The sequence below is a fragment of the Triturus cristatus genome, chromosome 4_1, assembly GCF_964204655.1.
Source record: "Triturus cristatus chromosome 4_1, aTriCri1.1, whole genome shotgun sequence".
In the NCBI taxonomy this organism is placed as follows: Eukaryota; Metazoa; Chordata; class Amphibia; order Caudata; family Salamandridae; genus Triturus; species Triturus cristatus.
The window spans coordinates 174,904,111-174,930,203 of NC_140585.1; the positions used below are offsets into that span (position 1 = coordinate 174,904,111).

The following is a 26,093-nucleotide window of genomic DNA, read 5'->3' on the forward strand; positions in this document are numbered from 1 at the left end:
ACAGGGTCCTGTGTAACTCCTATCTTTGAGAGGTTTTCTCCTCTCTCGTTGGATAAAACAATCAGTCTCATGAGCTCTATCAAATCAGGAGCCCCCTCGGACCCTTGTACCCCACTGATTATCAACAAGGTAGCCAACCTGGTGGCTGGGCCACTCAAAGATCCACTAAATATAGGCACTTAGCTTTGGGCACTACCCAAACATCTGGAAAAAAGCTTCAATTCTTCCCCTGGTGAAGAAACCTTCCCTGGACCCTAAGCTGTTGGAAAGCTATAGACCAATTTCCCTCCTTTTGTTCCCTACCAGGATGCTAGAGAAGGTCATGAATGAGGAAATCCTAACTTTTCTGGACACTCATCAGTTGCTTGATTCTGCTCAACACGGTTTCAGAGCAACCCATTGTACGGAGTCAGCACTGATGGCCGCAGCAGAGGAAATAAGAGTCAGGGTGGATAAAGGTGGCAGAGCAGCATTAATACTTCTGGGTCTCTGTGCTGCCATTGATACAGTCCACCATGCACTACTTATTAAACGTCTGCACTACTTAGGCTTTAAGAACACTGCACTAACTCTGTTGAGCTCATTTCTAGCAGACAGAAAACAGTGGGTAGAGATGGGAGACGCAAAGTCCAGCCCTTTCTCCCTCCCCTGCGGGGTGCCACAGGGCCCTGCATTTAGTCCCACTCTTTTCAATGTGTATGACACCCCCCTGCTAAAGCTCTTCCATAGTTTTGGTCTGACCGTACTGTCCTACATGGGCGATACACAGATAATGGTATCCATCTCATCACAGGCTGAGAAAGATGTAAACAATTTCTGATGATGTATGGCGGCAGTCACAAGTTGGATGCGGAGTAATTGTCTTTAGCTAAACTCGGACAAAACTGAGGTATTTCTCTTTGGGAAAGAGACCTCCTTTTGGAATGCATCCTGGTGGCCGTCAGAGCTGGGCAATGTGTCAAAGCCAGTACAGAAGGCAAGAAACCTGGGAGCCATCTTCGACACCAAATTGTGTTTCTCTGCTCAAATTAATGCGGTGACCTCAGGTGGCTTTTTTATGCTGCGAGTTCTCAAAACAATCCTCCCGTTCATTCTGTTTGACTTACAGAAGACTGTAATGTTGGCCCTCATTCCAACTACTGCAATGCTCTTTATTTAGGCACCTCAAAATAACTGGTAAAAAAACTGCAGTCCTTACAGAATGCTGTAGCAAGAACACTTCTGAAGATTCCCAAGTTCAAACCAGTCTCTCACCTATTGCATCGCCTTCACTGGTTTCTGGTGGAGAAGAGAATCTCCATTAAGGCTCTGTGCCTAATGCATAAAGCTTTTCACAGGACCAGCCCATCTTATTTCCAAGAACGGTTCACTTGGTACACGCCTAACAGAAACCTTAGATCTAGCTCTGTGCACATGGTCCCAAAAATTAAAAGAGTAAACTAGGGCAGTAGAACGCTTGCTTACCTGGGGGGAAAGTTATGAAACTCCCTTCCTCTTGCGCTCCGTTCACAACCTACCCTGCAGCTATTCAGAAAGCAGTTAAAGACCTGGGTGTTTCCACTTTAAATAACGGAGTCACCTGTGCTGTACCCTCAGCATGCTGCACCTCTTTTGGCTTTTGATCAGCTCAGCGCTAAGACACCCTCGGGTAATGCCCGCTCTATAAAACTATTTCAATCATTCATTAATGTACATTGGGTAATTGCATATATACATGGGTGGAGGATGTTCCATGACATTGTCAACTATAAATAATATTAAATCATCATTCAATTTGGAATTTTGATTATGATATTGCCCAGTTGTACATATGATGCAGCAATGTTGGTGAGGTTTGGATCCGGTGGTGCCCTCGACTCCATGATCTGTGGCCCCGGCATTTGCTCTGCCGTGTATAGACAGCAAGATACAAGGATGCATTACTCTTTGGCCTTGAGAGATGATCAATCTCAATGTAATCAATTATTTTCTCATTTCTTTCTGGTGTTATTACAAAGTGGGCAATTAATTTCGATCTCTATTGTGTGCATGGGATTGGATCTCATATGTACAACTGTGTCCAGGGGAAAATACTGGCTTAGCCACCATCATCATCAACCTTATGTCGGTTTTTAAAAAAACATAAAAGTACAGTATAAAACTGTAAAAACACATAAACTACAAGCTAAAACACAGTTAAAAAAAGTGCATACACTACATTTTTGGATCATAGTTCAATTAATTAAGGACTGCTGCATTTTGGTAAACCTCCAATCTGTCTCTAATTACAGGAGACAAGGTGATCGGTAAGAGTCTACAGGAGGACCCAAAACTGGTCCTCCAGGCAGCTAGTATGAAGCCAAGCTATCAATGTGGTACCTCTCCTATTTCCCCTAGTTGGTCTCAAATTAAGCACTGCATTTCACTCTTATAAACCAAACTGAACTTAACTAATTTGAGACCGAGTAAACAATGCTGCTACTATTGTCTGTTTTACAAATTCTTAATGCATGATATATGTCTGTAAGCCCAAATAGCCAAGAGGAACAATCCAACAAGCTTGTTGCTTTGTATAAGCACTGCAGAAAAATAATGCATGTTTAACATTTTCCACAGTCTTGCAGCCCATAGGGCATGAGGTAGATACAGATTGATTTTTGGACTATGCACTAGTGAAAGAATACAAATGGAAAACCCCTAGCCTAATTTTAATGTACAGAGCTCGTGCCGTCGGGATGTTGACGTAATCTAGGAATTCCTCTAATTCAGGGGTGCATTTGAATGACAAATACATTTATCTACCTCAGGTTCTTCTTAGAAAGCTTTGCGGTAATCCGTAAAGAGGGGGACGAGAAAAAGGGGGTCCCAAAACACGTTTATCGCATTCAGTTTTTCATTGGAAAATTTGATAGAGCTACAGCCAAAACTGGTGAACGAAATTACACTAATGTTGGTAGAAAGCTAAATCTTGGCTGAGAAAGCTTGCTTTTTGTGATTTGGTGTAATTTTGTTCAGTACTTTAAGAAAATAAGATTAAAAAAATATAGATATTTCATACCGCAGAGGATACGAAGAGCGGAGCGACCTAGTGATTGGATCAAGACAATACCCTGCGGCCTGCTGCTGTTGGAAAGTGGATTATTAGTAGTGGTAAATATGCATCTACTACTGGCAATATGGCCACTAACGCGATCTAAGGTTTAACATAGGTCTCAGAAAATTATTCCCATCTCAGCCTTTGGTAGCTTGGCTGTGAGCAGGCAGGCTTAACCTCAGAGAAAGGTATGTAAAGCATTTAAAAACAGCAATTCAGTAAGTAATTAAGACACAACACACAATAAAAATTCAAAACAAATTTTTAAAAATAGGAATATTTTTATGTTTAAAATGAAACAATCCAATGTAGGGAACCAGAGACATGAATTTCTGAAGATTTAGCACAATATAGCACATAGAACCCAATAGCGCCTATTGGGACATCTGGTTGCACTGGACCAGGACAAAGTCAAAGTTACAGGCCACCCACAATGGAGCCCTGTGCGGCTACCCCTCGCAGTTTTTACGTTCTGACTTAGAAACTTTCCTTGAGCTTTTTCTTCAGGAGTTTCTCAATGCTCTTCACCAGGCCGGGGACGATGAGGGTTTGCCTGGCTTGCCTTTCGACGAGCACCCAGTCAAAACTATGGAGGTCAGACCTCCGAAGCTTTCCAGCGGGATGAGCCATATATCCAGGCCGGTGCACGGTTGAAGGTTGTTGGCTTGACTCTCACAATTGGGCTGGTCCCAATCCAGCAATAAGAATGCGACCAAACACTGTTCGGTCGCAATCTAATTCTTTACAATGCGAGCATGCATTCTAGTCGGAATGCATGCTCTCATTGTAAAGAGAAGAGGTGCAGCTCATCCCTGCACCCTGTGGCAGGCACAAGGTGCTCTGTAGCAGGCACCGCAAAGGGGTGCAGAGATCAACAGGGTGCACCTCGGCCCGATGGGGGTCCTGCTGGGGGCCCCAAAGTTGACTTCCGACAGCCTTTCTGTGTCTGAAAGGCCGGCACAGGAAGGCTGTCGGAATCAGACATAGTAATCCCTAAGGCAGAAAGAGCCACCCTTGGGATTACTGGAGACTTTCCGAATGGCAGACTGACTCTGCGAGCCCATCGAAAGCCATTCGGAAATCCAGTTTGGATTCCTTTCAGAGCAACTCCATCTAAATGGGTCGGTAGGAAATGATCTAAACAGCTGATTACGATGCAGTAGGCACAGATCTGACCGAGGTACGGAGCCATTTACTACGGCATCGTAATCGGCCCCTTAGAAACTTTTACGGAGCTTTTTCTCAAGGGGTCACTCGTTGCTCTTCACCAGGCTGTGGACAGTGAGGGTTGCCAGCTTGGCTGACCAGGTCGAGTCGGTCCCCTTATGGAGCTTTTTTTCAAAGTTGCACATAAGTTATCCAATCTTTTGGAACTTCATCCTGAAGTTCCTTTGATGGTCACTGTGGGGCCGATTCACAGAACTAACTTAAGACAAAATCCTAAACGTACTACTTTTGGTATTCACAGAAGTTAGGATTTTGTCTTAAGTTTGTCTTAAGACAAACTTAAGACAGACTTAAGACAGACTTAAGACAAACTTAAGACAAACTTAAGACAGACTTAAGACAGACTTAAGACAAACTTAAGACAAAATCCTAACTTAAGTCTGTCTTAAGTCTGTCTTAAGTCTGTCTTAAGTTTGTCTTAAGTCTGTCTTAAGTCTGTCTTAAGTTTGTCTTAAGTCTGTCTTAAGTCTGTCTTAAGTTTGTCTTAAGACAAACTTAAGACAAAATCCTAACTTCTGTGAATACCAAAAATAGTAAGTTTAGGATTTTGTCTTAAGTTAGTTCTGTGAATCGGGCCCAAAGTGTCCAAAACTTACTCCAAGGTCCTGGAACCTCCATGATGGTCCTTGAAAGTTTGGGACTTCAGTTCCCACAATCCACTTGGACAAAACCCTTACAAATACATTGTACTCCAGGCTGGTGATTCTTAGTGGTGATGATCCAGGTGAGCTCTGCTAAACTACAGCTTGCCGGGAATCCACTCTTTAGTTTTCTTGATGCAAGTTAAGTCCTCAGGGCTGTAATTCCAGATTGTGCAGCAGGCGCAGTTAGTTAGAGTGCAGGGCCTGGTTGGTGCGAATCAATCTTCCAGCATGGACCCTTCTTCTTTCTTAAGTTTCAAGAAACAGATCTGAGAGGCACTAACCCTCTCAGATAGTTATTCTGTGTTCTCTGGGTTCACACAGGATAGCACTCCTGTCCAATGAGGTGCACACATGCAAGTGTAGAAAGGGCTTCTGGCTTCTAAACTACCATGCCCTATTATGCACTAGAGACTTAAAGGTAGTTTTCATCCCCCCGCTCTTTTATGTACTAGGGCCTTATATGGGAGGTCATGCCAATCGTAGGGGTACCCTATGATTGGTGTACACTAGTGTATGTAGGTGTTTTCACTGTATTCTAATTGTGTTTTCAGCATTGTAATGGCTCTGGGCCTGGTTAGGCAGAGCCCAAGGACAGTCAGAGTCAGTTACCACCAGTACCAGTCAGCAATAGCACACCATGATTTTGCAACAGCTGCCCATAGGTATAGATGTGGATACCAAATACATGACACCCATAATGACACTGACCTGTTAAGAAATTGGTGAAGTGTCCCACTTAAGGGCTAGGTCACCGGAGCAAATAGTCTGAAAATTCAATCTCCTGTTCTACTGCGCACAAATGTTATAATATTGACACTACAGACTTAATGGTATGAGCTAAGATTGAAACAGGAGACTCTACCTGCATATGACTTAGACACCAGTGAGGGGCATATTTATCATTGAGTTGCGTCACTCTTGCAACAAGCAAGGGGGAACAAAGGCAACGGACATACTAAGCCAGATTTATCAAGCCATGCGAGGCCACCTAGTGTGGCCCTGAGTGGCTTGATAAATCTAGGGTAACACGACATAGGTCAAATCACTCCGTTGGGTTAATCTGCTCCAGGGAGTGGTTCCATGGATGGATTGTGGTTGTTTCCACGCATCCACCCATGGATTTCAGCGCATTCCCAGATTTACCATTATTGATAGACCTGGAAATGTGCCAAAATTCCACGCCTTCGGTGAAGAGTAACGAGGAGAAATATCTTTAAAGTGCCTCTGAGGATTGTTTTTGTGCAGGAAGGTGTGCCTTCCTGCACAATAACAATCTTGCTTATAACGTAGGCACCCTTGCAACATGGTGCAAGCGTGCCTGCGTTGACACAAAGCAGCGCAAGGAAAATAATGTAATGCGCCGTAAAAAAAAGTTGCATTGTATGAATTCTTGATAAATCTGCCCCTTGGCTGGGCAACATTTTGTGTATTGCCACAGCTATCCAACATGGAACATCACATATTAACAACATCTTGGGCCACAGCAATATGGAAGATGAGAGTAGGATGCTTTGCAGAATAGACTGTATTAGCAGATATGTGCTATACCTTGACTAAAGTATGCTATGATATGGAGTTTGAAGATGAAGTGTGCATTAGCATTAAACTTAAAAGGCATACACAACAAATATTGAACTGTATGATTAGTCTAATATGTCTGTGTCTAATTACTCTAACGTTTGCATGCTTTGATGTTGTGAGCAAGATAAGTTCTCTCTAAACCCACCAATGTCTTATTATGAGAGCAATGTAAAACAATTTAATGTGCAACTGTGATTAGTGAATATCACTGTTTGCTAAGGCATACACCATGCATGTCCTAAACAAAAAGCCTTAAGTCATTATTTATTATTTTTTGTGTCAGTAAAATAAATTATTCAAAGAACATAAAAAACATACACTGGCTTGGAACTGCAAGCTTCACATTGTCTGCTGACTAGCAAAATGGTACATGAGCCCTACCATCAATAGCTAAAGGGAACAGAAATGGGACAGGGTAACAATACACCGGGCACGATTCACAGAACTAACTTAAGACAAAATCCTAAACTTACTACAATTTTGGTATTCACAGAAGTCATTTACTCATTTTGGTATTCACAGAAGGCACTTACTCATTTTGGTATTCCCAGAAGTTAGGAGTCCTACCTTTAGGACTCCTAAATGTCTTCTGTGAATACCGAAAGTCTTAAAGCTAGGATTTTTCTCAGTTTAGGAGTAGTAAAGTTAGGACTCCTAACTTTAGGACTCCTAAATGCCTTCTGTGAATACCGAAAGTCTTAAAATTAGGATTTTTCTCAGTTAAGGAGTAGTAAAGTTAGGACTCCTAACTTTAGGACTGCTAAATGCCTTCTGTGAATACCGAAAGTCTTAAAGTTAGGATTTTTCTCAGTGTAGGAGTAGTAAAGTTAGGAGTCCTAAATTTACTACAGTGCCTTCTGTGAATACCAAAATGGTAGTAAGTTTAGGATTTTGGCTTAAGTTAGTTCTGTGAATCGGACCCATCAAATGCCACACCCTTAATGCGCAAGCCAACCTAACAAAGGAAAACCATGAAAAACATGTGTCATGTACTTTTTCATGAACTAATGGCATGATGTCTATCACTCAGACAAACTGCCTGTGGCTAGACCTAAAAAGTAACCTAAGGTGGTTCAGTATGACCTTATTACTTTAGTGATTTCTCTCATTGCTGCATTTAAAGTTGTGCGCCTTTTTCAAGTATTCTTTTATGAGGTATTTAAAAAAGGCCAATGGTATTTATATAGTATTAAACAATATGATGTATTTATTTGAATTGATGGAGTCCACTTAATTTCACTGATAATCATTCTTTTTTGTGCAATTTTCTCTTTTGTGGTTGATTCAATGTTTATTTGCCTGGATTGTTTCTACAGTTATTGGTTTTATGGTATTTTTTTAACATTTCCATCTGTATTGATCCATAATATTTTTTTGACCATTTTATCTGTATTTATCCTTATTTATTTTGTGTTTTGTGTATAAATGAAGGTATAAAACTGTACATTTCCATATTTATTTAACTGATAGACGTGCACTCATACTTTGATGTCTGTCGTGTTTTAGCTATTTAAGCTGCCAAATATTACATACCAATACATCCACTGGTAAATACTAGCATTATACCACAAATGCATATTGGCACTTGACGTTATTTAAAGAAATGTCATCCTGTTTTTTAATTTCCCATGCTGTCCATCTGCTCAGCTGTTCTGCACTAATTCATGAGAGAGCACGGAGAGTTACTTAGGAGCAGCACAATTTTCTGTATTTATCCACTTTTAAAAATAAATGCAGACAGAAAACTCATTGTGTTCTGTCTATATTAATCTGTACAAATCAGTAAAAACAGAAAACAGGGAGCCTGAATTGTAGAGTCAGTATGAGGTATTGCGTTGTTTGTAAACTTTGCCTCTAGTATGCTAAACTAGCTTATATTATTCCCACCATTATGCACACAACAAACAATTTACTTACCTTCGGTAACAATATATTTGTAAGAAACATTAGTTAGTTATAAATTCCTTACCTTAAAATTACCCCAGGGGTCAGACTGGATACGGAAAGATTTTTTGGTCAGCAGTACATCTGCGAGTCGGATGGTGGCATCGGTCGGCTCCACATCTGTCGACGTTGACGTGGTTGCCGGGATGACGTCGCAGCACTACTTAGACGCCGCCCTTGCACATTGACGTCAGTTCTGTACACGACTTTCCGCACCAGTACCGCATAGCCATGCAAGACACTGACCACTGGTGCACAAAACTAGGGCCCTGATAAGGATTTTGGTGGGTTGGCTCTGGGTATCTCTTCCGGCTCCCCACTGGACCCTCTTCCTCATAAAATCTGGAAGGAATATGCTTCTGATCTTTTTCCTAGTCTTAGACAGATTTGCAACTATTCACTTTCCAGTGGGGATGTGCCATTTAGCTAGAAACAGGCCGTAGTTACACCTCTCCTGAAGAAGGCTACTCTTGATCCAGCCCGCCCAGAAAGTTATCGACCAATCTCCCTCCTACCTTACCCTATGAAAATCCTTGATCGCTGGGTCAGCAGATCTCTGTCTGTGTTCTTAGAAAGTAACAACAGGTTAGTGGACGTTCAATTTGGCTTCCACCCAGAACACGGTACAGAATCTGCTATGGTGACCGTGATGGACGATCTTCGCTTGCTGGCAGACAAGGGACAGTCGGCTATATTAATATTGCTCGACTTGTCTGCCGCTTTCGACACGGTCAACCATAGTATTTTACTGACCCGCCTTGAGGAGCCTGGAGTGGTAGGTACTGCCCTGGGCTATGGCGCTCTTATCTTTCTGTTAGGCATCAGGCAGTGGCCCTTCCACCGTTTCAATCTGCGTTTATTAATATCGGCCATGGTGTCACCCAAGGGTTTGCCATCAGCCCGGTTATGTTTAACATCTATCTTAGTCCTTTGATAAGATATAATCCAGGCTCACAATGTGAAGCTGATAAACTATGCTGATGACACTCAGATTATTCTATCCATGGATGGCACCCAACCTTCGGCGCTGGAGTATTTTCATGCTTGTATGCGTGATACTGCGCATTGGCTACGGCTGAATTTTCTACAATTCAATTCTGGGAAAACCGAAATCATGCACTGCGCAGTCGGGAAGGTTCCTTTACCTCTCCCTCATAATTTTTGGCCATTAGGTACTTCTTCCCCCTTGGTTCCAGCCAAAACGGTCCGTAATCTGGGAGTTCTGTTTAGTGCCAACTTGTCCCTGGAGGCACAGGTGAACAAAATGGCAGGGTGTTGTTTTGGTCTTATTAGAGCCTTGAGAAAGATCCTCCCACTGCTGCAGGCCTCTGCCAGAGCATTAGTAGTGCATGGCGCTATTTTAAGTCGCCTTGACTATTGTAATGCTCTGCTGCTGGATTTTCTCAAATATCTGATCCAGCGTTTGCAACGTGTTCAAAATATGGCGGCAAGATTAGCTCTGGCTAAACCTCGAGACTTTTGTGCCTTTAAATGTTTGGCCGAGCTACACTGGCTTCCAGTGTTACAAAGAGTACAGTTTAAGTCCTTGTGTATAATGTTCAAGGCCTTGCATGGGTTTGGTCCAAAACCACTGCAAGAAAAATTACTTTGGTATATTCCTACTCGACATCTCCATTCTTCTTCGGCCTTTCTGGCAAAGGTTCCTAGGTTCAACCGGGTCAGACTGGGTGGACGAGCCTTCAGCGTTACTGCTGCAAGGCTGCACGGTCTACATCTGGGACAGGAACGCGCTTGATGGCTCCCTTGGCCAAGAGAGCTGTAACTTCCTGCTGGAGAAGGGCCAGATGATCCTCCGACATGCAGAAGTATCAGTGGCATGGCTGGAGGTGTAGTCTCAAAGGGGAGGGAGAAGCCCCTTAGGACTATTTGCAAAACCCACCTGTCTGACTTGATGGCGCACCAGTGGGGGAGGTGATGGCAGATCCTGCCGCCCACTGGCATTTGATGGGACTGAAAGGTCGGACTAGGAGGGTTTGGAGGCTGCTGCAAAAGCGGGGTTCGTGGACTGGCCCGCCCGCTAGCTCCCGAAACCAGGATGGTTGTTCCCATGTCCCTGGCCGCGCGAAGGTTGGGTAACTTGCTGCGGCCTGTGGCTCTGGGCGGGACATAGCAGGGCACTCCTTCTGTAGCCATGAAAGGGGCAAAAGGCAGACTGCGCAGGGTGGTGGAGAGGCCAAGGACTTGGCCATGCCCGTGAGTCCTTGAAACGCTCTAGAGCGTTGTCTGCTTTGTCACCAAAAAGGTGACGGCCATCAAAGGGCATGTCCATCAATGGTTTCTGGACATCCCCTGAAAAGCCAGTGGACCTCATGCAGGTGTAGCGACGAAGTGCTACCAACGTGGAAATAGTTCTGCCCAGAGTGTCGGCGGTGTCCTGTCCACAATGTATTGTGAACTTTGATGCATCCCTCCCGGCAGCAACAGCCTGGGAGAGCACTGCCTGGGCCTCCTCCGGACACTAAGGCAGCACTTGCACCACCATAACCCACACCGAGTGGGAATAACGGCCCAAGAGACATGCAGTGTTTACAGACCGCAGTCCTAAGCTGGTGGAAGAGAAAATGTTCTTACCAAGGTGATCCAGCTTCTTGGATTCCCTTTCCGGTGGAGCGGTTGGGAAAGGCCTTTAGGAAGTGGAGGCTTGGACTACCAAACTCTCCGGGGTGGGGTGCTGGGAGAGGAAAGTGGGGTTGCCCGGAGCCGGGCGGTGGCATCGGGCAATCATCCTATCCGTTGAAACCCCAGTGTTGGGTTTCGACCACGTGCCCAAAAGGACGTCAGTAAAAGCCTCATTAAACAGCAGCAGGGGCTCCAAAGAGCTCGCCGACGGTTGAAGCTCCTCTGTCAGGAGGTTAGTCCTGACCGCCACCGTAGGAAGCTTGAAGTTGAGAGCCTCAGCCACCCTACGCAACACCACTGCATATGACGCTCCCTCCACCGTAGCCACGGTAGGAGGAGACAACATGCCAAGGTCAGGTGAAGTGTCAAGACAACTGGCATCCCCCAGTTCCTCTCTCCAGTCCTGGTCAGAACCTAGTTGATCCGTTAAAGGGTCAGCTGACCCTCCCAGTCCTCCTCATTGTCTGGATGCTACTTATGTTGAAAAGGGGCTCCAGGAGTGAACATGGGTACAAAAACCCCGCTCGGCACCGGATCCGGTGTCGGATGCTACCGGTCTGGCTCCTTGTCAACTTGGAGACGGAGGCGGGGGTCGATGTCGGCCAGGGGGCCGACCGGCGTCGAGTGCGGTAGTGGTGCCATTGGAAGCGGTGCCGGTGGAGGCGTAACAAGGTCAACCTGCGCCGATCAGGATCCAGGCCTGGATCCAAGGAGGGCCTGTGGTGCCAGGGCCAGGGCCGCCAGCAACGAAGACCTAGGACCCCCAAACGAAGCCACAGAGCCCGAAGGTGCGCCGGCGGGGTCTGTCCGCCCAAAGACGTACGAAGCTGGGCAGGAGTCGCTCCTTGTCCCGGAGAGCGAGGGAATCTCGGAGTCAACTCAAAGGGCTCCGCGCACAGAGCCGCGGTCGGGGCACCACACCGCGTGCCTCGTCGGATTGGCCGACTGACGAGGAGAAGTTGAAGAGCGACGATGCTTCTTAGACTTCTTCTTATGCTTTGACTTACCCGACCCTGAGTGAAAAGACTTCAAAGATTTCGAACCGATATGGTGGTGGCTCCGCGACTGGTCCCTCGACCTTCCTCTTGTCCGGGACCTCGAACGGCGTGCAGATTTCAGGACCGGACCCGCAAAGCCTTCGGCACTATCGACCGGCAGTCGGAGCACGACTTGGGGTCGTGGTTATGCTCCAGGCAAAAAAGAAGCATGCAGTGCTCATCCAACACCAACATCATGAGATGACAGGAACTGCAGGCCTTTAAACCGGGCATCCCTCGTGCACCTTCGAAGTCAACAAAAGTCGAGAAAAATGTACTCAAAAAAATGACTGCGGTACCACTCTTCCCGGAACTGCGTTAGCTGGTGTGGAAAAAGAAAGAAGTGATGTCAGCGTGCGAGGGCGGCGTCAAAGTAGCTGCCGCAACGTCATCCCGGCAACCACGACACCGACGACGGATGCGGAGCCGACTGACGCCACCTTCCGACGTGCAGAGATACTGCTGACAAAAAAACTTTCCGATCCAGTCTAACACCTGAAGGTAATTCGAAGGTAAGGAATCTATAACTAACATGTTTCTTTCAGATATTGCATCGTAATTAGCAATGGAATGTTGTCATTGGCCTGGGCGCTGAACCACCGTGTTCAGACGGGGACTGGGAGGCTTTGCATGTTCTTCACCAGGCTGCGTAATGCAGCCTGGTGAGGAAGATGCAAAGTGCGCAGGGCTGTGTGGCCAGCCCAAGAGGGCCAGCCAAGCAGTCCTGCACACTAAAGGAGTGCAAACCACTCCTCTTCCTGCTCTGGCCAGCCTCACCCCACCCAGAGAGCCACTCACTTCAATGGGAGAAATAAAATGATTTATTTTCATTTTCTTTTTCCTAATGAAGTCAGTTAGGTGACGCTCCTCTGCCTCATCGGAGGAGCGGCCACTGATATATACAAAATACTCATTGCCAGGAAATAGACAGTTATACATACAAGCCAAAGTTCTTCAGCACACACATCTATACACCTAGAACACTATGAATATCTACCAAGACTGAACTCATTTAACGTTCACAAACATCTTTTATATTAAGCATTAAACAAACTCTCAACAAACTTTACACAGTAAAACACTAACAACAAGGCGCAGTCTGTTGATGGTATTTCCTGAATGAAAAGTCTCCTAGCTTGAGAATGAGCTGAAATGCAATAATAATGTTATAAACACTATACAATACCAGCAAGCATTGTACATATTAAAAAGTGGTATTTATCAATGTTTGTCAAGATCGATGCTGTATCTTGTACATTTCTCCTCTAGTTTTTTCTGTTGACCAATAAGTTTAAACTGGTGTTGTTTAAATGTGGCGCTGTTTTCTTAGAAACAATGCTGCGGTCCCCAGAGTCATATGATGCTGAGCTGAGATGCTCCTGGTGCTGGGGATCGAACCGTGAGCCCAGCGCTCTGAAGTCAGCCGCTCCAGACACTTAACAACACCTCTCCCTACGGTAATGCACTCTACGCAGGAATCACCACATGCTTCCTAAAGTGATTACAGACAATACAAAGCGCAGCGGATAGACTCAATCTCGACCTCCCCAGATGAACACACATTACACCCCACCTTAAGAAGCTACTCTGGCTCCCGATCCACAAGAGGTGCCAGTTCAAGATGTTGACCCGTGCATACAAGGCCCTGCACAATGAAGGACCACCTCACATCAACGAATGCTTGACCTTCCACCAACCAACCAGACACCTATGTTCCACCTCCCTCTTCCTTGCAGAAACCCCCTGGATCTGCCGAAGCAACAGTAGAGGACACTTCTTCTCACACCTGGTGGCCAAAGCTTGGAATGACCTTCCCCTGCACCTCAGGACCACCCCATCGCTCCAGCAACTCAGGAAAGGACTTAAGACCTGTCTGAATGAACAGAACACCACAAATCTAGCAGCAACCCCAGTGCCTTGAGATCCACATGGATGATTTGCTGTGCTTTACAAATCTTTGACTAAGTGGTTATTTGTACGTCTATAAATTTATACTAGCATATGATAGCTGTGGATTTTGCACACCAACTCAGCAACTGGGTAAACCTAGCAAACCTGCACATGCTTTAAAACTAGGCACCTGGAGGAATTTAGGGTGGGGTGACTTGCATGGCTCTCCCAATGTTTTCTTACCCAGAATCCCTAGCAAATCTCAAACTTTGCATACAAAATACCTTTTCCACACATTTATGTGATGAAAGGTTCTGGAAACTCCAGAGAGCCACAAACTTCCTTCCACTCAACATTACCCCAAGTTTCATGATAAAAAATTGTATATAAATTGTATGGACAGACTTAGTGCCTGAGACCAGAAAGTAACCAATTTGCAACATAGGCTAATCACATTTTTCCACTCAAACCTGACACTTTTTGCAATATGGGTAGCTGTGGATTTTGTGCCCTATCTTAGCTGGCATGTAGGGAAACCTAGCAAACCTGTATCCTAACTTGGGGTAAAGATAAAAAGCATGTACCTTATGACTGTCATTTAACTGCTCGTAACCATTATCAGTTCCATATGAAGTCAGAGTCACCAAAGTAATAAGTAATTCCACTTTTCGATGGACCTCCATAGGATCTGCACTCTGCTGACCAGCAACAACAGTGTCATCCAGCCTACCTATTACTCATGACATGGGTCAAATTTGCAGCAAAATATAGCAAGTCCTTCAGAAACTTGAAATTAAACGCAGGACTGAACTTAGCTACTGCATCAGGGCCATTATAGCCTACAGCTACATAAAAACCGTTTCCAATACACCACCATAAAAATGGGCATTTTCTTCCCTTTCCAATGCTTTAAGCACATTTACTTCTGTGTTGCGAGGGGTGTTTATGTGCGTTTTCAGAGTGGAAGAAGGAATTAATGGTGGTAAATAACCATAAATTTACAATTTTCTGGGTGTCGACGGAATTGTGCATGCCACTTCTACTACACCTGCTCTCCCACACCTAACCATACTTTATTCATTACAGTACTAAATTGCATCTGCTGGTGTAAATGTCTTCATATCCTCATTCTATGAATCACCTGCAGATGCAATTTTGCACACCTACGTCCAACGTTTGAGAATAAGTCCCTGTGATAATACAATATTAGCATTCAGAGGACGACAAGTACTGATTTACGCAGAGGTTCTCATGACAGATGTTCTATTGCTTTATTTTGTTTTTTAAGTCAGCACTATTTGCATAAGTATGTGATACAGCCTGTGATGTTTAGGTTTTAGATGAAATCTATTGTATTACATATATAAGGGGCTTACAACCCGCCTTCACTTGTTGTTGGTTTGTGTGCTTGTCCCTTTACTTTTCCTTATTTCTATTGGTTGTAGGTGTTCCGTTTCCTGTTGTTTCTTGTGTGTTTCTCTTGTCTGTCTCCTGTGGCCCAAGTACTCATCTGATATGCCCGCTTTGATGGGAGCTTCTTTTATTTGCTTATGACTGCATAGTGTGTATTTGCTTTGTCTGATGACTGCACACATTTAAAGTCTGCTTTCTGACAGTTTTCTTTCTGCTTTCTCTAATGTCTTTGATTTAAAGTTTTTGTATTAGCACTCATTTCAAGTGTGCTTATGAGCTGATGACGAGACTCGCACCTGGATCTGCACTCCAAGGTCGGCAGTACAGGCCTAAAACCACATCTTCCATCCTGCCCTTTGTCTTGTATTTTAATTACTCTTGTTTCTTCCATAAATTCATACTGTAGCAGGAGCGAGGGGCTTGGGGAATGAAATAGCCCTGCTCCAAACTGACTGCACCCAGCCATTAAAACTTCCCATCAGACATCAAGGTAAGTTTTTTAAATAGAGTAACTGCAAAGAAGGGGGTGTTCGGATGACTAAATACAAAGTGTACTAACGTAAGCAGTGCTTTAATAACTGTACATAGTGACCAGTTTGTGGACTCTAAGCACTGTTTTTGTTAAGTGCTGCTGCTTCTGTATCTGTTTGCTCCTTTCAATTTCGATCTTCTTTTCGGCGACTCTGGGCTGAAGCGGTGTGAGACTGAAGCCTCTCATGTACTGACTAATACAGATTCACTGAGTGACAGCTCTCGACTCATCGAGAGTGCCCTAACGAGCATCCGAGCTTTCTAGTTCCCAGTGTCAGGTCTGATTTGTAATTCATGAGCACTAGTTGAATTGTGTCTACCTTCTTGCAGAAGTCAGAGCAGAACAGTTCTTGTGCTGGTAGGCGAACACTCTTGGGTGAAAAAGGTGTCAAGAGCAAACAACTAATTAGTCTATGAGAAGGCTAGGAAAATTAAGAGAAAAAAGGCAAAAGAAAGAAAACATCAAGTAATAATATAATATATTATTTTATAATATATTTTCGGTGAAGTTCTGAATATATCATATCACAAGGGTTTTCTATTGGGTTTGCTATGTTATTACATGAACTAGTGTTGGTTTCTGCTTATGAATAGGGGATCAATGTCTTTGTTCTTTACTTACTCGCCCCTTTTCTGAGTATTAGGGTAACTCCCTTATGGTTTTGTGATAAGAAAATGAATAAACAATTACAGTCCTCAAAGATAAAGGAAACAAGCAGGTGGGACAGTTGTTTGAAGTATTTATTACCAGGCAACCTTTGTCTGCAAAGTCTTGAATGTAGAGGGGGGATTCTTTTTGCAAAAAACGTTTTCCATGTGGAACGTTCTTTTCAGACCTCATGTCTTTTGATAATTTCCTGATACCTTTCATTTGCTGGAATCTTCAAACACTTCCTGTACAGTTTTAAACAACATTCAAAGTGAACACACAAAATATCACTCTAAAGCTACTTCACCTATGGAAAACTGCCCGCATTTGCAGGTGGTTCATCATTTACATCCTGCCCGAAGCCGCAGCCAGTGCAGGTAAGAGCAATGGGCCGGCTGGGAGGGATTTCGAGAAATGACCACATGGGAAAATCAATTCTTAATTTAAATTTTCCCTTGTGGTGGTCTCTCGAAAACCCCTCCAGCCGCCCTTACCTGCCGTGGCCACGGCTGCCTGCCCGTATCTACTTTCCAAACCATTTTTACAACATTAGTACGCACTTTTACTATTGGGGATTACTAAAACTTCATTTTTCATCGTATAGCTCCTTCTATTACAACTTTAGGCAGTCATTTAATTTGGTCGTCACTTTAACATATTTAATAAACAGTACTTTCACTTACATTGCACAACTGATCAAATGCTTGTTCAAAAATGTTACTGCTATTCTTTGTTTGTTTTTGTCATCAATGGACAATAACCAAAGAACAGCTTTGCATATACCGTTCTTAATATAGTTTATTTCACATTTACAAAAACAGCGCTTACGCTATGCTGTTTTTTTTTTTTCATCCACCCTTTACCTGTTCTTTCGATAGTTGCACCAATTTCACGCCTACTTATCAGGTACATGTTTTTGTTTTATCATAGTAGTAACTCATTTACCTAATCTCCCCACTTTAAAATAGCACGAGTAACATCACACTATATTGATTTTTTTAATAAAACAAATCATAACACTTGAACAGGCTTTCAGTATCTTTCATTGCACAACTATTCACCCGGCTACAACTTACAACAAAAAAACAGCATATTATTTGTTACATAGGTGAAACCTAATGCATTTACCAATGTTTCTTCTTTATGCTCTGGTACTTGAAGTCCTGAATTTATTAAGGGCTAAACAAAACTACAAATACTAGAAGTCAATGAAAAACAAGCTTTATCCAAGCAAATTGCTATGGTTTTTGTAAGTTGGTGCAATGGTCAATTAAAAAAATATACATTACTAAATAAATAACAAATAAAATAAATAAATACATAAATAAATATCCATTGCATGTAATTTTAATAGAGGAGTAGACGTGTTTCTTAGCTGGCAGGTGTACTTAGAACAGTTGTCATTTTAAAGCCTATCACAGGAAAATATGATTTCTAAAGAGGAAAAGAAAAGGTACTGTTGATTTTTAGTTATTGTAACCTAGAAACATAGTTTAAATGCAGAAGGAGAACTAAAATTAAACAAACATTGGTAAATGCATCAGGTTTCCCATATGTGATTAATAATAGGCTGCTTTTTGTTGAAAGTTGCAGCTTGCTGAGTAGTTCTAAAATATAAGTTACAGAAATTCTGTTAAAGAGTTATGACTTGTTTATCTACAAAAAGGCAATATAGCGTGCTGTTACTAGTGGCAAGTGCAGGTAAGTAATAGCAAAATTCTGAAAAATTAAATGGAAGAGGAAAATAATAGAATTAATTGATGTACTAGCAGTATGATTTGCTTAGAGGAGTTATGACAACTTTTGGACCTGGTGCCCCTGCACCTGCTGCACCATTCAAATCATGACCCTATTGCCAGTAAGGTAACTGCACCTGTGATTGCCTGTTTAGTGGTAAAGATTAGCATTTTTCTGTATATAGTGAGACCTTTAGAGCTCTTGGTCCCTGTGCCACTGCACCTGCTGCACCATTCAAATCAAGCCCCTTTTAACTGCAAGATAATCTAATTAGCATCTGCCTGTATAGTCGTGAAATATAGCAATATTAGGTGTTTAGAGGAGTTCTAACATCTTTTGGGCCCAGTGCCACTGCACCTGCTGCACCATTCAAATCATGGCTCCGTTGTCAGCAAGGCAACTGCACTTGCAAAGTTCCTGTTTAGTAGGAAGATACAGCAATATTAGGTGTTTAGTGGGGGGGGGGGGGCTAGAGATTTTGGTCCTGGTGCTACTGCACCTGCTGCACGATTCAAATCATGACCCTATTGCCTGCATGATAACTTCACTTATGACTGCCTGTTTAGTAGTAAAATAGAGCAATATTTGGTGTTTAGTGAAGTTATGACAACTTTTGGCCCCAGTACCACTGCACCTATTGGACTATTTCAGTCAAGCCCCTTTCAACTGCAAGGTAACTCCAACTGTGACTGCACGTCAAGTAGTAAAGTATAGCAATACTAGGTGTTTAGTTCTGACAACTTTTTGGTACATTGCCACTGCACCTGCTGCACCATTTAAATCATGACCTTAGTGCCTGAAAGATAACTGCACGTGTGACTGCGTATTTAGTTGTAAAATTTTGCAATAATTTGTGTTAAGTGGAGTGCCTGGAGCTTTTGGTCTAAGTGCCACTGCACCTGCTGCACTATTGAAATATTATAGCCATATTAGGTATTTAAAGGAGTTCTGACAACTTTTGGGCCCGGTGCCACTGAGGGTGCTGCACCATTCAAATCACGATCCTGTTGCCTGAAAGATAACTGCACTTGTATCTGCCTGTTTAGTAGTAAAATATAGCAATTTTTGATGTTGAGTGGAGTGCCTAGAGCTTTTAACTTCAGTATAACTGCATCTGCTGCACCATTCAAATCAAGTCCCTTTTAACTGCAAGGTAACTGCAATTGTGACAGCATGTTTAGTAGTCAAATATAGCAATATTGACTGTTTAGAGGAGTTCTGGCAACTTTTGGGTCTGGTACTACTGCACCTGCTTCACCATTCAAATCATGAACCTGTTGTCTGCAAGGTAAATGCACTTGTGGCTGCCTGTTTAGTAGTAGAAAATAGCATAGCTCTTGTATATTAACTTTATTATTAACTCCCACAATGTTACTTACAATATTTAAAATTTGTTATAATGACCAAATGGATTATGTTGAAAAAATCAATCCGATCATGCCTACAAAGGGCACAGAAAGGTACTGAGGCATGAATAGGAAATTCCACAAAGGTTTTAAGGCTAAAGCATCTGCTTTAGACAGCTAAGCAATTTAAAAAGCAAGCATTCCAGCATACTGTTAGAAGCTGTCACCCTTTTCCGTGGGAAGAGATCTTATCTTGAGAGTGAAAGAGGCTTAAACAGTGTGAACAGATTTAGTAGAAGTATCGAAAATGTGTGAAGCCTGGGGAAGTTAAAAAAAGTTCCACACAAAAGCGAATGAACACAGTAATTCGGCATTGGGAACTGATAAGAACTCCCTTTTAAGATGTATTAAATACAATAGATTTCACAAGCACAGCACAAGAGATGAGCAGGCAAACCTAAAAAGGTTTAGAATGGAAATAAAAATTCATTGAAAATGTATAGGACTACCAGCCCTAAAACTGTGCTGATGTGCACATATGATCAGACAAAATGCAGTGACTAAAAGTGCAAAAGAGTCTGTGCTGTTTTATTGTATGAGGATGGAGAACAAGCTAAAGATGTTTTTAATCCAGATCTAAAAATTGGATTGGATCAGTATCTAACACGCGGAAAAAGAAAAGAAAACAAAACATTTAATTAGCCCCTTTTTAGGTCTCGCGACCTGCGTTGCGCTTGTGCGTGTGCGATTCCTTTTGTACTATGTGATTTCCTTTGCGTGCGTCTTTTTATAAAAGACTGCATGCAATTGGCCAAAGGCGGGCGCATTGCTCCGCCCATGGCCTATTGGTGTCTATTACGCGCTTGGTGCGCGTAATAGACACCAATAGGCCATGGCTCGCAGTGGCGCGCGCGCGCACCAGTCACGGGCTTCCTTGTGTTTTTTTCAAGCGGAAGGGAAAGCGAACGCGAAGGGAAAGCAAACGCTTTTTGTGTATATGTTCTGTTGGCGCGAGGCCATGAGCGGATATACCTGCACACTAAATGTTATGTAGTGCAGTGCAGCACTGCAATGTACTGGTGGGTCTTAAATATTATGTCCCGGCTCTCTTCTGCTTTTAATCTCACAATCACACCAAGCCGAATATGCCTTGGTTATTTTCGTCCACTTCCAGCTCAAGTTGTGTGCACGCTGTCTGGTGTTTTTGTTTTAATTCAGAAACGTTCTTCTCACTTGTTATAAATCTAGTGTATATGTATGTGCTCGCGTAGAAGTAGTTTGGACAGGAGCCAAAACACTCCGGGGTTCCCATTAACGAATGTTATGTTCATGTCTGCATTTGAGAGTGCACAGCCACCGAGCACACCCAGCAGGAGATGGGGAAATCTGAGGTCCCATCGGGTATGTGTTGGAATTTAGATTCAATAATTGATGTAAAATTTAAATGTAAATTAAGTAAAGATTTAACTTTCTGAAATCTATGTATCTCTTACGCAATGATGACTAATGATGTATGTAGAAATGTAAAGTAGTGTAATTGTGCGATTACATGACGAGGTCCACGCGCTCACCTTTCACTTAAGACGCACAAAAACAAGTGTGTGAACTTGCGCCGGAGCGTGCGTGTGTTGGGGGTGGAGGTGGGGTCGGGCGGTGTGCGAGCACATGTCAGGGAAATAAATATCGCTCTATGGAACATGCTATCAGAAACTAGTGTACCAACACGCCGGATTTCACACACTTCTTACTACATTGAATGATGCCACCTTGACAGGGCGCTTGTTGGCACACGCGCGCTGCACGCTTAAGACTCTTATTTACCTGGGTTGCTAGCGCCTTGCTCGCTGACTGCTGTTCATGAATGAGTGCATATTCTCAAGGCGCTCTACGCTGCATTAGCCGTATTTTTCCCTCCTGGTGTGCGCGTAGTTACCTCATTGCGCTAAATATATCAACGTGCGCCTTGTGTGTTGCAGATACCGCTGTGCACAACAGGGAGCTGAGCGTGGAGCAGCCTCTGGAGGAACAGGTAGTGACATTGGGATCCTGCTGATATTCGCTCGGTTCATCTTCTTTTTGCACACACAGATGGTAACATATATTTTGAGTTCGTTGTTCATGTACCATGAAGAGTGTAAAGCGAGCAGAAATCGATGGCGCTTCCTGACTGCAAACAGAAAGGCTCTGCACTAAAAGTTTGTGATGCGCTCATTCCTGCCAGGCCTGCCTCGCGGGATCCCTGCTGCGTGGCTGGAGTAGGTGTAGTCACAGGTTATAGTTTTATTTTGGGGGTTTACGATTCTGGTTATTTCTTTTGTATTCGGTGCAAGACCCTTGTTTCTAGCACACAGCTGTGCCTGGCACTGCTTGAGGTAGATTATGTCACATGGGTTCCTTCTGAGATGTGGAACATACAATGAGTACCTTGGCTAAACCAAAACAAGCATTTGCAATGCAATAGGTCTCGCATTATTAAAGTTTGAGCTATTGGCATTGCTAAATAATGCAACACCAATAGCTCAAACTTTAATAATGTGAGACCTATTGCATTGCAAATGCTTGTTCTATCTGCTATGTCTACAAAACAAGGGGCCTCATTTACAAAAAAAATGAGGCAGCTCAGTGTCACAAGCCATGTTGCTGAATTGAGCTGCGTCATTTTAAAAGCACAGGAATGCCTCGTATTAGCAACAGTACAAAGCATCCATGTGATTTCCCTGCGCTGGCACACAATTGGCTACCATGAGCCAGGGCAGGCCCCCTTTTTATTGTGATGATTATTATTGTGCAGGACGGCACACCTTCCTGCACAAAAACAATAACTGATGGCATTAGCATAGAAAGAGGAAAAAACAAGGAGAAATAAAAGTATTTCTTTTAGTTGTGCCAGTCCTACGCTTCCCCTGGGGAGACATAGGATTCTGACGCATTCCCAGGTTTACAAATCTTTGTAAATCTGGAAATATGTCACGTACCATGGATGATGCATTGGAACCCCACATGCATGAAGGGGGCCATATTTACAAGGCCTTGAAAAGTGACGCAGGGTGCCTAAAAAAAAGTGACTCACCGGCGGCGCAATGATTCTTAGTTTTTGGTGCTGTAAACATTATTAGCACAGCAATGAGAAATAGATCAAAAGAGTTATTTTATCTCCCTTTTAGGTTTTCTAAAGTTTTCACAGCAAAAATCAACAGGTTTGTGCAAAATACAAACATTGTTAAATCTGATAAAAATCACTGACCACCATTAAACGGAATGGAGAAACTTAAACCACACTTACAAGAAGTAACCTGATGCAAAGCAACACTGACGGGCAAGTTAGTAACTCCACCCGGGCAGTTTATGTGGGCCTCAGAGTTACACACTCTGCTCCCTCGCAAAGTTAAGTGATTTTGAATAAATATGCAGTTTGCCTTTTTCGAGCAGAGAGTCCTGGAAAGCTAAACACTACATCGTGAGAACTGGTCTGGCGCGACTGCTGGCATTTCATGCCGGTGAACCACACCTGAATATAATGGAGCCCCCCTTCTTAGGGTGACCAGACGTCCCCGTTTTTCCAGGACGGTCCCCGTTTTTGGAGAAGTGTCCCCGTGTCCCGACACTTTTCTCCAAGTGACTCAAATGTCCCTGTTTTCAAACAGTGTCCAGGTTAAACATAGAAATGTCCCTGTTTTTCATTGTTCCGGTTGAGCATACGCGCGCATGCTCTCTTTGCACTGTTTACGGCATGTGTCGTCACTGAGGTGAGTGCAGTAGCAAGAAGGGAAATCCTTTGAAGAGAGACATTTTACACGCAGCGCCACCTACGTCATCGTGCCAGCCAAAGTTTCTACTTTGGATAAAACAATATTTCTTCGTCCTGTAGCTTGTATTCATAGCCATACAAACTTTTCAGTAGCCCCTATGCATACCGTGCAAGGATTATTGCATTGCTCATTGCATGTTTTATTCACAACCAATTGATGCATGCTCTGTGTTCTCCATATCAAAGCTATGACTTGACCTTTTGACTGACCTTTCAGATCACTGCAAAGAGTTTAGCTGGAAAGGACTTAAAGGAGCAGTATTAACGCATGTGGAAGAGGCGAGCAGCGCTGCTCGAGCTTTTTGCTCAGGTCTTCACACTATTGCGCTATGAGAGGATACCAATGGCTAGAGTGCACTATACAGCCTTTGCGACCTTTAAGACCCTAAGGCAGTAATACCTGGAGAGAAGTATTTTTTTTTACATTGGTCCATGGCTGCCATTTGGCAATTTAGCATTCCGCAGTTTACCTTCCATGCTTTTCTGTCATGAGCAACTAAGCAACATTGGTGAGTTGTACTTTATGTGGTGCTGACGCGCAGCTATAGAAACGAGCATTGATAAAGCTAGTAAATCTGGCGTTTGCTAGCCTGTGATGTTTTATTGATTTTTGGCAAATATATGCTATAGTCCTTAAAAGTGTAAATGTAATAAAAAGTACTAATGCTGCTGTGTAAAGCAGAGGGGTGCCAATAAAAGACCGCGGATTTGTTGTCTGTAATGCTTCATCTCGGTCTGTGGAGGGAGCTGTAATTGTAGTCCTTTTTCTATGTCGATGACAGCTGTCAAATAGTCCTACTTTTATATCGATGGTTACTGCAAACCGTAGTCCTACTTCTATGTCTATGACCTGTCCCCGTTTTTTGTTTTGAGAATCTGGTCACCCTACCCCTTCTTCTCAGGCCTCCTCCCCCACCCTCCACCGCCCCTGCTCAATCTGCATACATTAATGCGTCCATAGTCAGCCCAAAACAGCTTTTTATTATATCAATGGGCCAGCCCAGTGGGGGGGCTGGCAATGACACCCCCTAGGTAAAAGGGGGGTGACAGAGGCCCATCTGCCTCCAGCTACAGACCTCTGGAAAGGCTGCTCTTTGCCCCCCATGGGGCATGAGGCTGCTCTTTGCCCCCCATCAGCACAGACAGATCCCAAATCGGCCATCGAAAGATCAGCCCCAGCTGTCAGCCCCAGCTGCCCACTGCCGGTGTGCCTTACCCACCGACCCCGTTTATGGACAGCCCCAAAATCATTTTTGTCAACATCCATTCCACATTACGGCGATCTCACAGCTCTACAGGTTATGTTTTCAGAACACAGGCAAGACCAAAAAACAAAATACAATAAAGCAAGATAAATCTGTAGAGATCGTTTAATCTAAATAGGAGTAAATAGAAAACAAAAACCAATAACAGACGGCACAGAGAAATGCACGTTACCTGCTGGCGAGGGCACCGCGTGATGCTGCAGTTTTATTCCTATGTGGTGAACCACTGGTAGAATTCCGACAGGCTGCTACCTCCCCACCCCGACACCAGGCCTGGAGCCATAGAAACTGAACGCAGGTGGGATTGGGTTCCAAGAACGTCCAATCGGAAGAAAGACCTCTCTACACAGAGAGCGCACGTGGACGCCTATTCAATGGGACAAATAACAGGTGGGTGTAACTATAGCAGGACACCGAAGGCTCGGCGGCCCCACCCCAGGAGACATCTGAGCTGCGTCACTGAACTCCATGAATGCCTTTTCCAAAGGGCTGATGGCTAGAAGCCTTCTGCTGGGGGTGTGGCGTTGCGCTGGGAGGTGCGGGGAGGGCGTAGGTGTTTGCGCCCTTTGGGAGCCTTGGCGGGTCTAAGATGGGTGGTCAGGCGACAAGGTCTCCCAGTATTTCACAGTGGACAGCCCAACGACGCTGTACAGTCCACACCCACAGGAAAACAGATTGTCCCCCATTCGGATTGGACCAGGAATACAGATCTAGTCATCTTGTGTCTTGAATTACCAATAATACTGGGAGCTTAAATCATCACGTAAATCTGAGATGCTGGAATACTGGAGTGCCCCGTGTGGGGCATGAAGATGGCCTCAGAGCTGGTATTGGCACACTCAAGTAGTAGTCCATCACTTTTCATTCTTTTGTTGTCCAGAATTTTCACAGATCATGTGATTTTGTTTTTAATCATGTGCCAGGGGCTAGATTGTTCACGTTTCTTAGACAGCTCTCTAAACACTTTTTAGTTAGAAGTTAGAAATGCATAAATGTACAATGAACAGGAAATGTTCATGTAATTATTTTTCGTGCATTTGATTGAAGTGTGCTGTATACCAAAAAAAACTTGCAAGCCCATGGGTGAGTTAGATGTCTACCGCGTTGACTATGACTCTACGATTTAACCATTCACCTAATCATGGTCTCCAATGAGTCGCAGAATGGAAGAGAAAATGCCATCATAATAGTATAGGATGAAGAACTCATTCATTATTGGGCCACAACCTGAATAAATCTGCTGCTTAACCAATCAAATAGTTTCTAAGAGAAGAGAGCAAGGCAGCCACCCATTGGTCCAGCACTCCT

General features: G+C 43.7%; 1 protein-coding gene across 1 annotated transcript in view; it reads right to left on the reverse strand.

Moving 5' to 3' along the window:
- LOC146853836 (proto-oncogene Mas-like) overlaps positions 1–25,093 on the reverse strand; it is a 76,043-nt gene extending 50,950 nt beyond the window's left edge. Inside the window, exon 1 of the mRNA XM_085651837.1 lies at positions 24,958–25,093. The gene's annotated coding sequence lies outside the window, so the exon portion shown is untranslated. The remainder of the gene's footprint in view (positions 1–24,957) is intronic.
- Positions 25,094–26,093: the final 1,000 nt, after the last annotated feature.